This window comes from Triticum aestivum, chromosome 3A, assembly GCF_018294505.1.
Source record: "Triticum aestivum cultivar Chinese Spring chromosome 3A, IWGSC CS RefSeq v2.1, whole genome shotgun sequence".
NCBI classification, from domain to species: domain Eukaryota; kingdom Viridiplantae; phylum Streptophyta; class Magnoliopsida; order Poales; family Poaceae; genus Triticum; species Triticum aestivum.
In genome coordinates, this window is record NC_057800.1 from 192,454,116 (window position 1) to 192,471,071 (window position 16,956).

Genomic DNA, 16,956 nt, shown 5'->3' on the forward strand with positions numbered 1-16,956 from the left:
TTTTCAGGGAAAGAACACCGGATGAAGCTGAAATTCTATTGAATAATATGTTGGCAAATGAAAATAATTGAACACCTCCTGAGCCAGCTCCTGAGCCTATTCCTAAACCAACTCCGAAGAAGAGGGGTATTCTATTTCTCAGTCCTGAAAATATGCAAGAGGCAAAGAAATCTATGAAAGAAAAAGGTATTAAAGCTGAAGATGTTAAGAATTTACCTCCTATTGAAGAAATACACGGTCTTAGTTTACCGCCTGTTTAAGAAACATATGATCTTAATCCATTACCTATTGAAGAAACACATGGTCTTGATAACCCGACATAGGTAGTAAAGGTAAATTCTCTCTATAGATATGATAAAGCTGAAATCCCATTTACTAAGATTGCTAGTCCATGCTTAGATGAGTTTGATAAATTTATGGCTCAGCAAGAAGATTTTAATGCTTATTTTGGTAGACAATTGAAATACAATTCAAATATGCTTGAACACTTGGGTGATTATATGGCTAATGTCAACAGTGAACTTAAACTTATTAGTAAACATGCTTCTATGGTTACCACTCAAGTAGAACAAGTACTTAAAGCTCAAAATGAATTTCTCAATCAATTGAATAGTAAGAATAATGATAATGCTGTCAGAGTTATGACTAGAGGTGGTAGAATGACTCAGGAACCTCTGTATCCTGAAGGCCACCCTAAGAGAATTGAGCAAGATTCTCAGAGAAATAATGTAGATGCACCTAGTCCTTCTAATAGGAAGAAAAGAAAAAATGACAGGACTTTGCATGCTTCTAGTGAACCTATTGCTGAAACACCTGAGAATCCAAATGATATTTCTATTTTTGATGCTGAAACACAATCTGGTAATGAACCTGAAACTAGTGATAATGTTAATGATAATGTTCATGATGATGCTCAACCTAGTAATGATAATGATATAGAAATTGAACCCGCTGTTGATCTTGATAACCCACAATCAAAGAATCAACGTTATGATAAGAAAGACTTTGTTGCTAGGAAACACGGAAAGGAAAGAGAGCCTGGGGTTCAAAAACCCATGCCTTTTCCTCCCAAACCATCCAAGAAAAAGGATGATGAGGATTTTGAGCGCTTTGCTGAAATGATTAGACCTATCTTTTTGCGTATGCGTTTAACTGATATGCTTAAAATGAATCCTTATGCTAAGTACATGAAAGATATTGTTACAAATAAGAGGAAGATATCGGAAGCTAAAATTTCCACCATGCTTGCTAATTATACTTTTGAGGGTGGAATACCAAAGAAACTTGGAGATCCAAGAGTACCCATTATACCATGTTCCATTAAAAGAAATTATGTTAAAACTGCTTTATGTGATCTTGGAGCCGGTGTTAGTGTTATGCCTCTCTCTTTATATCGTAGACTTGATTTGAATAAGTTGACACCTACTGAAATATCTTTGCAAATGGCTGATAAATCAACTGCTATACCTGTCGGTATTTGTGAGGATGTGCCTGTTGTAGTTGCAAACGTTACTATTTTAATGGACTTTGTTATTCTTGATATTCCCAAGGACGATAGTATGTCTATTATTCTTGGAAGACCCTTTTTGAATACTACAGGGGAAACAACCTCAAGTCCACAATATCAACTCTATTGGAAAAATTCCATCGATTATATTTGGAGGTTTTGAATTTCCTCTTCCTACTGTCAAGAAGAAATATGATATTCTTATTATTGGGGATGTGCATATCCCCGTTGAGGTAACATAGTGTTATTCAAAATTTCTCATGTTCCATGTTATCCGGAATGAGTTCGTTAACAAGACTTGATCAACCTTGTTAGTGGATTCCTTTTGATGAGCATGAGATGGATGAAACTAGAAGGCACAACCTTTTGTACCTCACTTTTATTTTCTGTTATTTATATTAAATAAAAAAATAGTATGTTCTGTCTATTATTTGAATTATCCGTGCAATATAAGAATACCCTGAAAATAAAAGTTCTCCAAATGCCCTGAAATTTAAATATGATTTTTTCTGGAATATTTGAGAATATTTGGCACCGAGAACATAGCAGGGGGAGCTGGCACCTGGCCACGAGGGTCAGGGGCGCGCCCCCTGCCTCGTGGGCCCACGGTGGCCCTCCTCCACTTATCCTTTCATCCACACGCTCCTTCTTCCTCCCACAAACACGAATAACCAGCTCAAACCCGAGTCCAAGCTCATTTTGCTACCATTTTCAATCTCCTTGCTCAAAGCACCTCTCACAAAACTTCTTGGGGAGATTGTTCCTTGGTATGTGACTCCTCCATTGGTCCAATTAGTTTTTGTTCTAGTGCTTTATTCATTGCAAATTGGTGCTGCCTAGGTGACCATGTTCTTGAGCTTGCATGTCAAATTTATATGGTTCCAAGTAGTTTTGATGCATGATATAGGCTCTAGGCACTTGTAGGAGTAGTTGCTATCAATTTTATTGAGTTTGGCTTACTTTTATTTTGAAGTTACTAAAAATTTCAGAATTTTTCAAAAAATAATGAAGAGACTTTTGAGGGGCTCATCGAGCCGAAGCTCAAAGGAAAAGGCACAGAAGCCCAAGTATAATTTGCCTCGCACCACGGAGGTTCGGTTGTGTGAATGGCCTTCCGATGAATTCTTGAGAGCAGCCGGGATTTATGATGATTTTTATGAATTGGCTGAGAATGCAGGCCTCACCGCTTTCCTCCACGACCAACGCGATCAGTATCTCTTACTCACAAATATCTTTGTGCAAAACTTTCATTTCCATTCTAGGAGCTCACCACCTACGGTGGAGTTTTATTTATATGATGAGCATAAGGAGATGTCACTTTATGATTTTTGTCAGGTTTGTTTGGTCCCTTTCGAGGGCACGACAGAGGAACCACATCGCAGCGATGTGGATGGGTTTATTGGCACCATCACTGTAGGGGAAACAAGGAAGGTTTCCGATGCACGAATCACTAGCATACATTTTCCTATTTTATGCTACTTTGCAATATTTGCTAGTCATTGCTTAATTGGTCGCGGAAACTGTGGAAACCTTAGTGTTCTTGATATTATTATTTTGTTCCACGGTTTATTTAGTGATAACTTTGTTAGTATGGGCGGTATTATTGCTAAATGGTTAAGTCTGAACCGTACAAAGGGCCCCATCTTTGGAGGCATCTATGCTTCACGCCTAGTTGCACATTTTAACATACCCATTAGGCATTATGAGAAGGAAGAAAAATTGCTGCCTCGTGTCTATTTAGATTATAAGAGTATGGTGGCACACGATTTTAGTGTTAAGAATAGGGAAGGGGAACTTAAATACAAATTGTTCTTTGATAAACATCATCCTTAGGGTATGTTTGGGACTGCTCTACTTCTTAAAATTCAACTCTTCTCCGGAAAACACAAGCCAAATAGGGATAGCTCCAAGATATGCTGCTCCGCAAAAAACTAGAATCTGGGGCGCAACTCCTAGTTTTTTATGAAGCTCTTCAGGGGGTGCTCCAAAAAACTCTAGAAGCTGGAGTTGGGTGAAAATTACCCACCACTGCCACCAGTAAGTGGATACCCCTTCATTTCTCCGCCCTCAACCAATCAAATAGATCCTTTCCACCAAATTTCCCATTCTTGAAGCTGGAGCTAGATGGAAGCCAAACATTCTCTTTGGTAGTGCTACAACTTCAGCTTGAAACTGCTCCAAAGAAAATTTAGTGAAGCGAAGCTGATTTTGGCGAAGCAGAGCAGTCCCATACAAGCCCTTAGACTATTACCCTGCCTGCTCCTTCCTTGTTTGATTTATCTGCAGGCCAGTACCTTGTTCCGTTAGAGGCTATTCACGCCTATCGGAACCCTACATCAGCCACAGAGCCAGAGCCGGAACCACAAGTTGATCCTCCACGACAGTCTAATTACCATTGGGATCCGGAAATGATTGCCAACCAGTGGCAGTCAGAGTCTTCTTCATCGCAGGATGACCCCAACTATTATTATGGATATCCGCCAGGCCAGCCATGGCCATAGACCAACTTAGACCAAAAGCCTAAGCTTGGGGGAGTACGTATTTCTCACCGACATTATATTCATGTTCACACACTCATTGCTAGATGTCGGTGCTCATACTTTTTCATTGTATCATCCATGCTAGTTTATTTCCTTTTTATGCTTTCTTCTTGTGTGTTTAATAAACCTTAAGAAAAAACCAAAAAAAATAGTTGTAGCTTTTAGCTAGTTTAATTTCCATGCTTGTAGTAGTAATTAAAAAGAAAACCCAAAAAGATTTCCTGTTCTTCTTTTTGCTTGTTGGGAGCTTTCCCGTGTATATAGTTTTATTTCTTTTCTTTGGGGGTCGATAGGAGAAGACCATGATTAAATAGTTGAAGTGGCTCTTATATGCATTATTGTTGATCTGACAAAAGAGCCCATATTGCCTTGTCTTCTCCTGTTTATTGAATGCTTGCAGATTCCAGCTTATCCAATGCACGTGCACAATTATTATTATTCACATCATTCGGTCGTGCAAGTGAAAGGCAATTATGACAATATATGATGGATTGACTGAGATGAGAAAGGCTGGTATGAACTCGACCTCTTTTGTTTTTGTAAGTATGATTAGTTCATCGTTCCTGATTTAGCCTATTATGAATAAACATGTTTGCAATGACAACTAGAGATCATAGTTTCTTGTGCCATGCTTGATTAGCTATGAGTTATAATGGTTTACCTTGCGTGCCAACATGCTATTAAAATGGTTGTGATGTGGTATGATAGGGTGGTATCCTCCTCTGAATGATTTAAGTGACTTGACTTGGTGCATGTTCACGCATGTAGTTGAAACAAAATCAACATAGCCTTCACGATATTTATGTTCATGGTGGATTATATCCTAATCATGCTTGCATTCGGTGTTGATTAATTTTAATGCATGTTCATGACTGTTGTCGCTCTGTAGCTGGTCGCTTCCCAGTATTTTGCTAGCCTTCACCTGTACTACGCGGGAATACTTCTTGTGCATCCAACTCTATAAACCCCAAAGTTATTCCATATGAGTCCACCATACCTACCTATATACGGTATCAACCTGCCGTTCCAAGTAAATTTGTATGTGCCAAACTCTAAACCTTCAAATAAATATCCTATTTTGTATGCTCGAATATCTCATGTATCAACTAGGGATGTCCATATCTTCCATGTTAGGCGGGTTATTCTCAAGAGGAGTGGACTCCGCTCCTCAGTCACGAGAAAGTGGCTGGTCACCGAGATGCCCAGTCCCATGCTTTATGCAAACTAAATCAAAATAATTGCAAACAAAACTCCCCCTGGGACTCTTGTTAGTTGGAGGCACTTGTTGTTTTGAGCAAGCCATGGATTGATGCTTGTTGGTGGAAGGGGGAGTATAAACTTTACCATTCTGTTTGGGAACCGCCTATAATGTGTGTAGCATGGAAGATATTGCCATCTCTTGGTTGTTATGTTGACAATGAAAGTATACTGTGCAAAATATTATTCACCTCTATTTCAAAACCGAGCTCTGGCACCTCTACAAATCCCTACTTCCCTCTGCGAAGGGCCTATCTATTTACTTTTATGTTGAGTCATCACCCTCTTATTAAAAAGCACCAGTTGGAGAGCACCGCTGTCATTTGCATTCATTACTGTTAGTTTACATTGAGTATGACTTGACTGGATCTCTTTTACCATGAATTACAATGTCTAGTCAGTCCTTGATCTTTAAAGCTGCTCTGCATTTATGTTTTGCGGTCTCAGAAAGGGCTAGCGAGATACCATCTTGTTATATCATATTATGATTGTTTTGAGAAAGTGTTGTCATCCGAGATTTATTATTATTTCTTGTTAGTTGATTATGCCATTGATATGAGTAAACTTGAGACCTAAGCGTTATTGTGAATGTGGTTAGTCATAATCTTTGCTGAAAACTTGAATGCTGGCTTTACATATTTACAACAACAAGAGAAAACAGAGTTTGTAAAAGTTTTTCTTTATCTCTTTCGGTTTATCAACTGAATTGCTTGAGGACAAGCAAGGGTTTAAGCTTGGGGGAGTTGATACGTCTCCGTCATATCTACTTTTCCAAACACTTTTGCCCTTGTTTTGGACTCTAACTTGCATGATTTGAATGGAACTAACCCGGACTAATGCTGTTTTCAGCAGAATTACCATGGTGTTATTTATGTGCAGAAACAAAAGTTCTCGGAATGACCTGAAACTTCACGGAACATCTATTCGGAAAATATAAAAAATCCTTGCAAAAGATGAAGACCAGGGGGCCCACCACCTGTCCACGAGGGTGGGGGCGCGCCTTCCCCCCTAGGGCACGCCCCCTACCTCGTGGGCCCCATGGAGCTCCTCCGACCTCAACCCCAACTCTATATATTTGCTTTCGGGGAGAAAAAAATCAGAGAGAAGGATTCATCACGTTTTACGATACGGAGCCGCGCCAAGCCCTAAAGCCTCTCGGGAGGGCTGATCTAGAGTCCGTCGGGGCTCCGGAGAGGGGAATCCGTCGCCATCGTCATCATCAACCATCCTCCATCACCAATTTCATGATGCTCACCGCCGTGCGTGAGTAATTCCATCGTAGGCTTGCTGGACGGTGACGGGTTGGATGGGATCTATCATGTAATCAAGTTAGTTTTGTTAGGGTTTGATCCCTAGTATCCACTATGTTCTGAGATTGATGTTGCTATGACTTTGCTATGCTTAATGCTTGTCACTAGGGCCCGAGTGCCATGATTTCAGATCTGAACCTATTATGTTTTCATCAATATATGAGAGTTCTTGATCCTATCTTGCAAGTCTATAGTCACCTATTATGTGTTATGATCCGTTAACCCCGAAGTGACAATAATCGGGATACTTACCGATGATGACCGTAGTTTGAGGAGTTTATGTATTCACTATGTGCTAATGCTTTGTTCCGGTACTCTATTAAAAGGAGGCCTTAATATCCCTTAGTTTCCATTAGGACCCCGCTGTCACGGGAGGGTAGGACAAAAGATGTCATGCATGTTCTTCTCCATAAGCACGTATGACTATATTAGGAATACATGCCTACATTACATTGATGAATTGGAGCTAGTTCTGTGTCACCCTAGGTTATGACTGTTACATGATGAACCGCATCCAGCATAATTCTCCATCACTGATCCATTGCCTACGAGCTTTCCATATATTGTTCTTCGCTTATTTACTTTTCCGTTGCTATTGCTATCATCACTACAAAATACCAAAAACATTACTTTTGCTACGGTTACCTTTTGCTATCATTACCACTACTATCATATTACTTTGCTACTAAATGCCTTGCTGCAGATATTAAGTTTCCAGGTGTGGTTGAATTGACAACTCAGCTGCTAATACTTGAGAATATTCTTTGGCTCCCCTTGTGTCGAATCAATAAATTTGGGTTCAATACTCTACCCTCGAAAACTGTTGTGATCCCCTATACTTGTGGGTTATCATCCTCTTGCCATGGAACAAGATTTCTCCTCAAATCCCTCTCTCCTTGTCTTGTTGTTTTGTCTCTAGGTTTTTGGGGAGATGCATGTTGTTGTTGAGATTTTTGGACGAATCTTTGCAAGAGTAGGATGTAGGAGAGTGGTAATGCATAGAGATGCTATTTGGTATGTTGCTACTTGGTAGTGTTGATCAACCGTAGTACCGCTCCATTGGCACAAATTTTCTCAGATCAGTTTTTTGTTTCGGATCTGAACCCGAGCGGTACTATCGCAACTCCCATGTGGTACTACCGCTCCGGCCATGTTCACCTCGTACGGTACTACCACTCCTCAGTAGAGGTACTACCGCGTGAGGCGCGGAAGTAAAATTTTACTTCCGCTCCATGCACGGTACTACCATGCCATCCCGGCGCGGTACTACCGCAACTGGAACAACAGTAAAAGTTTAGTTCCGCACACTTGTGCGGTACTACCATTGAGTTCGAACCTTCCCTATAGAAACTACCCAATGTTGTTTCTACTTGTTTCATTTGTTTTGCTGTGGTCTTTGCATTGATCCTTCTCGCTTCTCTTGCATGTTCTTATGTTGTGTGTCATAGGTGGTGGCTCCGGTTCCAATGTCCGTCGTTCGAACCCCGTTCACGACACGAGCTCGAAGCGTCTGCGCAACCAAGATGAGGCTCCAGAGGGATCCAATGCCCCCAACGCAAAACCAAGTCAACCGCAACCAAGACCAAGGAGCCGACAATATGCATGGATGAGATGCCACTAGATGAGTTTATCGCTCGAAGGAAGATCAACCCCTATGTGAATCCCCATGCAAACTTCAGAGGGAATGAGTTGTTCTGGACCAAGCAACAGAATCTTATCTATCTGGATGTGATCAAGGCCAAGCAGAACATCTACGTGGACGTGCACTGGATTGACATGCATCATATGAGGCAGGATAAGCACCATGCCTATTTTGGTGAGGCTTTGGACCTAGTGGACCAGTTTGGCATTGATGACTTGATCACGTTCCACCTGGACTTTGACCCTGAGATTGTGGCTCAGTTCTCTGCCTCGGTCCACTTCCATACTGATGAGGAACATACCTTGACGTGGATGACAAATGGACAACAACTGACCCCCAAGTGGAAGGACTTCATGGATCTGCTACAGGTTCGTGATGAGGGGCTCAACAAGCCCATTGGTGTTCGCCCTCATGCCAACTCTGAGTCCGCCAACAAGAACAAGCTTCAGCCATACTATGTTGAGAAGCAGCTTCCCAGTGGCAAGAAGGCGTGGGTGCTGAACCCATTCCTTGACATCATGTATCGGATCTTCCGCAACACCTTCTTCCCATGTATTGGTGACAAGGATAAGGTACATGCCTATCTCATGGATATGATGCTCATCTGTGAGGAGGCGCGTCGTGTTAGACGCAACCACTTGATGTCTCACATATCATGTAGTGTGAGCTACGGTTTGCGGTGTTCAACCGTAAGGTACCCATCTATGGTCCTTACTTGTTTCACCTGATCTCGAAGACTTGGGAAAAGCTCTATCCCAATGTTGAGTTTGAGGCCCCCGACTGGACCCGTCATGAGCCCATCAAGCTCCGCGTCAAGCCTCAGTGGGCTAACACCACTACCCGTGCTGAGGCAGCGGCTGCTCAGATGGACGTTGATGAGGATGAGCTTGAGGAGGAGGAAGCGGATGAGGACAACTCTGCTGGGTATGCTCCTCCCTCTACTGAGCCCTCATGGGCTAAGAAGCTGAAGGCCAAGATGAAGACCTTGTTCTGTATGCAAGCTAAGGGGAAGTACAGGATCCATGTTGCTTCCAAGGAGAGTTGCTGCCATGACAAGAGGATCTTGAGGACATTTGGCGAGGAGATATCCAGTGGGTCCGAGAAGCACATCACTCTAGAGGTAGAATGGATGAAGAAGTAGGGCTACCAGTGGACTGAGTCTAAGGAGAAGACCATCCCCGCTGCCGAGGCCAACGAGGACCGTGACGAGTGATTGCTCCAGCTTGAGCTACCACCTGTGTCATAGGTGTCCTCTCTGCCTTTTTGGTGTTTTGATGCCAAAGGGGGAGAGAGTGTAGGGATTTGCGAGTTGTGTGTCATGTTTGCTTGTGTCGTGTTTGCTTTCGTTCTGTTGGACCTCATTTGCTTTGGTTTGGTTTGTCGTGAGTCGTGTTCCCATGCACTCTATCGTATCTTATTATCTTTCCTGCTTAGTAGCCTATGAGCTTATGCTATCTTGTGCTAGTTAACTTATGCTCTTATGTATTATCTTGCCTCTCTATTAGTATTAGTTACTCCATTGCAAGATTTGCCTCGTCTATAAAATATAGGGGGAGTGTTGATCCTAGTATGTGTGCCGTGCAGTCCAAAGCACATCTCCAGAGTGCACACATGTAGGGGGAGCCCGTCTATATTTTATAGATGTTGGGTTTGCCTATGCTTTACTTTATGTGCAAATCCCATATTGTTATCAATCCACCAAAAAGGGGGAGATTGTAAGGGCATATTTATCCCTTAGTAGTTTTGGTGATTGATGACAATGCTTTTGCGGACTAATCGTGTGCATTGAGCATTTCAGATATATCATGTCTAGGCACAAGACGATTTGGTGCCCCTCGAAGACTATAGAAGACGACGTTTCTCTATGTTTCTTTTCGGTGGATTTGAGTCGTAGGAAAGCCATACTATTAAGAGGGGGTCCACGTTGGAAAGTTTTGGGTGGAATAAACACATACACGTCTGTTCCTTTTGCACCACCTTTCCTTTGGCTCTTTGGAGCATCTTTGTTTCTCCGTATCTCTACAAAAGGAAAGACTTCTAGTGTTGCTGAACTGGGGCATGCGGTGGTACCGCAGGCCCCTGCGGTAGTACCGGCCTTGGGCGCGATAGTACCGCAAGTGCTCACGGTAGTACTGCTTCTCGGTTGCGGTAGTACCATGGCCTCAGGTATGGCTCAGCAGCACGAGCGGAAGAAGGGGCGGATGCAATTTTTTTACATCCGCACCCTACGCGGTAGTACCGCTCCTGGCTTGCGGTACTACTATGTCGGATTTTTGCATAGATCTAAACTCAGCGGAAGTTGCCACAGATGTATTTTTATATGTCCATGCCTTCCCAATCTAGACTATCCCTGCCTTGCGGTAGTACCGCAAGGGGGAGCAGTTGTACCGCACCAGCGGTTCTACCGCCCTCTGCTTCAACGCATCAGGGCTGTTTTGAATACTGCTGCGTGGGCGGCAGTACCGCAGTGCCTCGCAATAGTACCGTGGGCCCTGACGGTAGTACCGCATCTCCAGTGCGGTAGTACCATGCGTCGCAGGCTGAGTTGGTGGATAACGGTTGGATTTGTTCCTCCACTATAAAAGGGGAGTCTTCTTCTCCGAGTTGACTTACCTCTTCCACCCCAAGCTCCATTGTTGCTCTAAGCTCCATTTCCGCCCGATCTCTCTCGCTAGCCAATCAAACTTGTTGATCTCCTTGGGATTGGTTGGGAAGGCCTCAATCTACACATCCACCAAGAGAAATTTGATCCCCCCCATTAATCCCTCGCGGATCTTGTTACTTGTGGGTGTTTGAGCACCCTAGATGGTTGAGGTCATCATGGAGCCATACTTCATTGTGGTGAAGCTTTGTGGTGTTGTTGGGAGCCTCCAATTAAGTTGTGGGGATTGCCCCAACCTTGTTTGTAAAGGTTCGGTCGCCTCCTTCAATCACGGCATCTCGGATTGTGTGAGGGCGTGAGGAGAATACGGTGGCCCTAGTGGCTTCTTGGGGAGCACTGTGCCTCCACACCGCTCCAACGGAGACGTACTTCCTCTCAATGGGAAGGAACTTCGGTAACACATCCTCGTCTTCACCGGCTCCACTCTTGGTTATCTCATCCCTTTACTCGTGCAAGCTTATCTTGTGTCACATCCCTTGCTTGCTTGTGTACTTATTGTTGTTGCATCATATAGGTTGCTCACCTAGTTGCATATCTAGACAACCTAGTTTGATGCAAAGTTTAAATTGGTATAGAAAAGATAAAAATTGTTAGTTGCCTATTCACCCCCCTCTAGTCAACTATATCGATCCTTTCACATGTGCACCCCGGCAATGACATCGCCTGTGTCATCGCCTTCTTTAAAGCCGTCCTCTTTCCTTTCATGTTGTGCCGCTTATCTCTGCTCGCAGTACGGAGTCTTCAGAATTTGCTACTATGTGTACCGATGTCTGATTTCTTCCGTTCGTTGTTGTTTTTGCTCCAGATTTTCGTGATGGAAAATCAGTAGTAATTCTTTAACCTTTTGCAAAAGCAATGCCAACACGTCGATCTCGATGGGTGTGAACTACCTAGTACCTACCCAAGAGGGACTGTTGCACTTGACGTGGAGAGATGGGGACCATATGGTTGGTTATTTCCCTACTAGTACCTAGGAGTTCGCGGTGTCGTGTGTTGACGTATAATGTGTTGCCTAGTCTCTTCCATCAGATCGGTCTTTTGGTTGCATTGGCTAGAGCATGCACTTCTACATGGTATCAGAGCCAAGAGGTCTTGAGTTCAAGACCCGTCTGACACAATTAAATTGCAGCCCACTTTCGGTCCATATTTAGGCCTGAGGAAGCCACACGTGAGGGGGGGGGGTGTTGATGTATAATGTGCTGCCTAGTCTCTTCCATCAGATCAATATTTTGATTGCATTGGCTAGAGCATGCACTTCTATACCATGGATCAGTTGCCAGTGATTAGGCACCGGTACTCTTGTTTCTGCTCCTCCTCCTAGTCACTGCCCCGCCCGAAGATGCCACCGTGCTCACCTGCCGTGACTTCCCTGACGGGTTTATCTTCGGCGCAGGCACCTCGGCCTACGAGGTACCGCCTCTCCCTCCCTATACATTTGTTGCATGAAGCCAAGTGAGCATACCTTAATTAGGTGGAAGTGGCGGCTACAGAAGATGGAAGGAAACCTAGCATCTGGGACACCTTCACTCATCAAGGTCAATTCAGATTACCATATTTTTATCATATATCTACAGAAGATGGAGTAATTCTTCTTATCAACGCTATTCATCCATAAGACATTTAAACATCCGGAAAACATATCTTGTTAATTTTTTAAAATTGTAATGTGCTGATGATGACAGGTTATTCTGCCGACAAGTGTACCGAGGATGTTGCAGCGGATCAGTATCATCATTACAAAGTTAGTGTCAACAGCTAGCACGAATTACTCTGCTTACAAAAGAAATGGGGTTTTTTAAAACAAAACAAAGTGGGATGAGGCACATGCATGTTAACTAACTAAACAAATTTTTCTATCAAAAAACTGAACAAATTTAATTTCTCTTCTCACATTAGGATGATGTGAAGTTTATGCAGGACCTGGGTCTAGATGCGTACAGATTCTCCATCTCATGGCCGTGGCTTATCCCAGGTACTTAGGACACATAGATAGAGTAGTCAGTGTAGTAGTACGCCTCTGAACTGTGACTGACACTGAACTGTGTAGATGGAAGAGGAGAAATGAATCTGAAGGGCTTGGAGTACTACAACAACTTGATAGATGAACTGATACAACATGGTAAAGACCAATTTCTCTACCTGCACTTAATAGCCTTTGCTCGATCTTGATTAAGCATCACTGACTGAAACATGCTCTGCAGGCATACAACCTCATGTCACCATCTACCATTTCGATCTCCCTCAGTCCCTTCAGGATGAGTACAACGGGCTGCTCAGCCCCAGATTCATGTAACTCCAGAATGAAGAATTTAAGGTTCAAACTTTTTTAGACCCTCTTCGCTCTTAATCTGAATATGTTGCCATATGTCCAGAGACGATTATACCATGTACGTGGACACCTGCTTCAAAAGATTTGGAGGTCTAGAGCCCCCCACAAGCTCAAAATCTTCGTCTGGCGCCTATTCAGAGGGCACCTCAATACCAAGTGCAACCTGTTCCACAAGATGATCTCCATCGACGCTGCCTGTCCACGCTGTAGCAGCCCCTCCGAGGACACCTCCCACCTATTCCTTGGTTGTCCGCATGCGACTCGGACTTGGGAAAGGCTGGGATTAACTCCCACTACCAAGTCTCAAGACCTTTGGCTGCTCCAACCTCCTGATGCCCTGGATGGCCATATGTGGCCTGAAGTTCTTCTCATGGTCTTGTGGAAAATTTGGGACTCTATAAACGCTGTTGTATTCCCTAATGAAGTTCACTCTCCCCTAGTCACTATTAGGAATATCTGTAATGCCTTTGAGGTCTGCCTGAACAGATTCCGCGACCCAGCTGACAAGGCAACAACCAACTCATGGCTGCTTTTCCTTACCTCACGGCTTCCCGTGACCCTGTAATCTTGCTTGGCCCTTGCTGGCTTTTGAGTAATATACATACAGGTGGGGATCCTCTCCCCCGGTGATTCCTCAAAAAAAAAGCTTTGGGGACAGGGTGAAGCACTGGGTCACCATTAACAAGCCCAATGTCGAAACTCTAGGTGGCTTTGACAGCGGCACTTGGCCACCGCAGTGTTGTTCTCATCCTTTCGGCAGAAACTGTACCGGAGGGAACTCCATGACGGAGCCGTATATAGCTGCTCACCACCTCCTCCTAGCACATGCGTCGACGGTGTCCCTGTATAGAAACAAGTACCAAGTATGTCATATCAGTATCTTCCCTATTATATGATAGTAGTTGACACCAATGATTATCAATTTATCATGACCATGCAATGCAATGCTCGTGTGTAGGCAAGTCAAAAGGGGCATATAGGAATTACTATCTTGACCGGGTGGTATGCTCTTGCTACCAATGCATCCCAGGATGTTGTTGCTGCAATAAGGATGAATGACTTTCACATTGGATGGTTAGTGCTAGTAGCTAGTACCGACTCTAGTTCCTTGAAAGTTGTTACCAACATGGACTTCAAAGCACAATTTTTATCATTAATTTGCAGAGAGAGATAGTAAGAGCTCGTGCTCTCTTTGGATAGGTTCATGCATCCTTTGGTGTATCGGGACTACCCACCGGTAATGAAAATAAGGGTTGGTGCACGGTTGCCGAATGTGACGGTGGAGCAGTCGAAGAAACTCTCCAGGTCATTCGACTTCATCGGCTTGAACCACTATGCTATTTTTCCCATGGTGGCCGACGGGACCGCCTTCAATCTGAAGCAGAGGGACTACTTCGCCGACAGAGGAGTTGCAAGTAACTAAACTAAGCAGCTGCTAATTATAAGGCTACTCTACTCATACAATGCCATTCGGCCTTACTTATACTGTGCAAACCTTTCTTGCTTGATTCAGATCCAACGAAATACATCCTAGAGGTAAACACCAAAGCAAAGTATCTCTTCAGCAATCACAGCACACATCAGCTGTGTTACGGTAATTTTTTCCTTCATCTCATTCTCAATCCTAAGATGTAATTTTATTGATGTAACATGTGCAGGGCCAGAATGAGTATGCTCCTTGGGCTCTAGGGGAGCAGTTGGAGCACGTAAAACTCAAGTATGGAAACCCTGCAATCATTATCCATGAAAGTGGTAGGAAAACTAAAATTAAAAAACAATCTTGCTTGGTGCATATATTGCCCTGTTTTCTGGAGATGAGCCGACACTGAATACTTGCCAGTGTCATGTGAACTGAAAAACGAAACATGCTGACCTCTGTACAACAAAATCAAAGAAATGAAGGATCTTTTGCTTGACGATTCACGATAGAGAGACTCCCCCAAAACCTCAGGCAAGATCGAATACGATGACGATAACAGATCAAAGATTCTGCAAAATTACTTGGAAGTTCTCTACCTGTCCATAAGGTGAGTTCATCTAAAACGGATTTTCAGAACATGGGGGCAATGGAGGACTTTATTTTGAACTGCTCCAAAAGGTGCTTAGAAGATCTGAAAAACAATTTTTTTTACATGAATACGCATGCATGTGGTCTAAAATACCTATAAAATTTCGTTCAGTAATACATTGTATTACATGCTGCACAAAAAAGACAAAATTTCGGCCGAAAAACAACAAAAAACAAGCCCCTAATTTTCATGTATTTTGTATTTTTTTATCTTTTACATGTAAGCATGTATATTAGTGAAATTTTGGCCCGATATACTGCATTGCTATACGTTCATGCACACAAAAATTTGAAATTCTTTAGTCATAAAAATCTGGTTTTTTGAACTTCAAAATAAAGTGCTCCATTGCACCCATTCTCATATGTCAATTTTCAGAGTTGATCTTCCTATACATAAATGCCAACCAGTGCCATACCCAAGTAGTAAAAGAATAGCGTATGAATTAAGATGAAACTCTTGGGTTCGAGGAACAGAGAAAGAATTGACTTGGGATCATGTCATTCTTGATCTCGATTAGCTTCCGAGAGAGCTATTTACTGGTTGCAAGAAGGGATCAAATGTGCAGGGATACTTTGTGTGGTCGTTCGTTGATGTGTTCGAGTTCCTATTCGGCAACCGCATGCACTTCGGGTTGTGCGGTGTCGATATGAACACGGCGGGGAGGAAGAGGTACGCAAGGAACTCTGCCCGCTGGTACTCTGGCTTCCTCAATGGTAGTGAGCTGCGGTCGGTGTCGCCATTGAGCAAAGCCTACAGGGCCGCATGATGTATGTGGCTTCGTTGGCGATGACACTAGAGTCTGTTTTATTTCATTTTGTAGCTGGTTGCATAAGAAACCTGCTCATAGCATACAATACACCAGCAACATGGGTCAAAAGTGAAGGCCTGTGTATGCATGCAAAGCATGGTTACGGCCTACAGCGAACAGCCCAACAAAACTGCAAAGCATGGTTATAGTCTACAGCGAACAGCCCAACAGAACTACAACGTTTTGTTGGATTATGGATGGGCTTAGGCCCATATAAGACAATAATCCCTGGTTAATCTCTAAGGCCCATGCACGTGTACGACAAGTGGTGGGAAATATGGGAAGTCTAGTACCATACTGCTACATTAAGAAGAGTGAGACCTCTTTATAAGGGTTGCTCCATCACTTGCTATTGGTAGCTTGGGAATAGGAGCTGTACACACCTCCTCCTCCTCCTCCTCCTCCTCCGCATGCCACTCCACGCCACGGCACGACGCGCGCGCACCGCGGGTTGCGGGAATGAGCGGACAAAATGGTTGATAACCGTTCTGTATTGGACCAGGCCCATGAGATACAATGCATCGCTAAGGAGCTGGAGCTCCTGAAGTGTGAGTTACCAGACAAGTTTGTTGCGGGTTGCATTATTGCAAAACTCCCTCCTAGATGGAGGAACTTTGCTACTTCTCTCAAGCACTTGAGACGTGAATTCTCTATTGAGGATGTCATCGGTCATCTAAGAGTTGAATAGAACTCGAGAGCAGATGACTCACATGTGAAAGGGGCAGAGGGTTCTTCTAGTGCCAATGTGGTCTAGAAGAACTTCCACAAGTTCAAGGGAAAGAACTTTGTCCAACAGAATACTACCTTCAAGAAGAAGGGTAAGAAGAAAGAT

The 16,956-nt window shown here is 43.4% G+C and overlaps 1 pseudogene; it reads left to right on the forward strand.

The window, feature by feature from the left end:
• Positions 1-16,082, forward strand: part of LOC123056875 (beta-glucosidase 32-like) — a 62,331-nt pseudogene extending 46,249 nt beyond the window's left edge.
• The last annotated feature ends 874 nt before the right edge of the window (positions 16,083-16,956 follow it).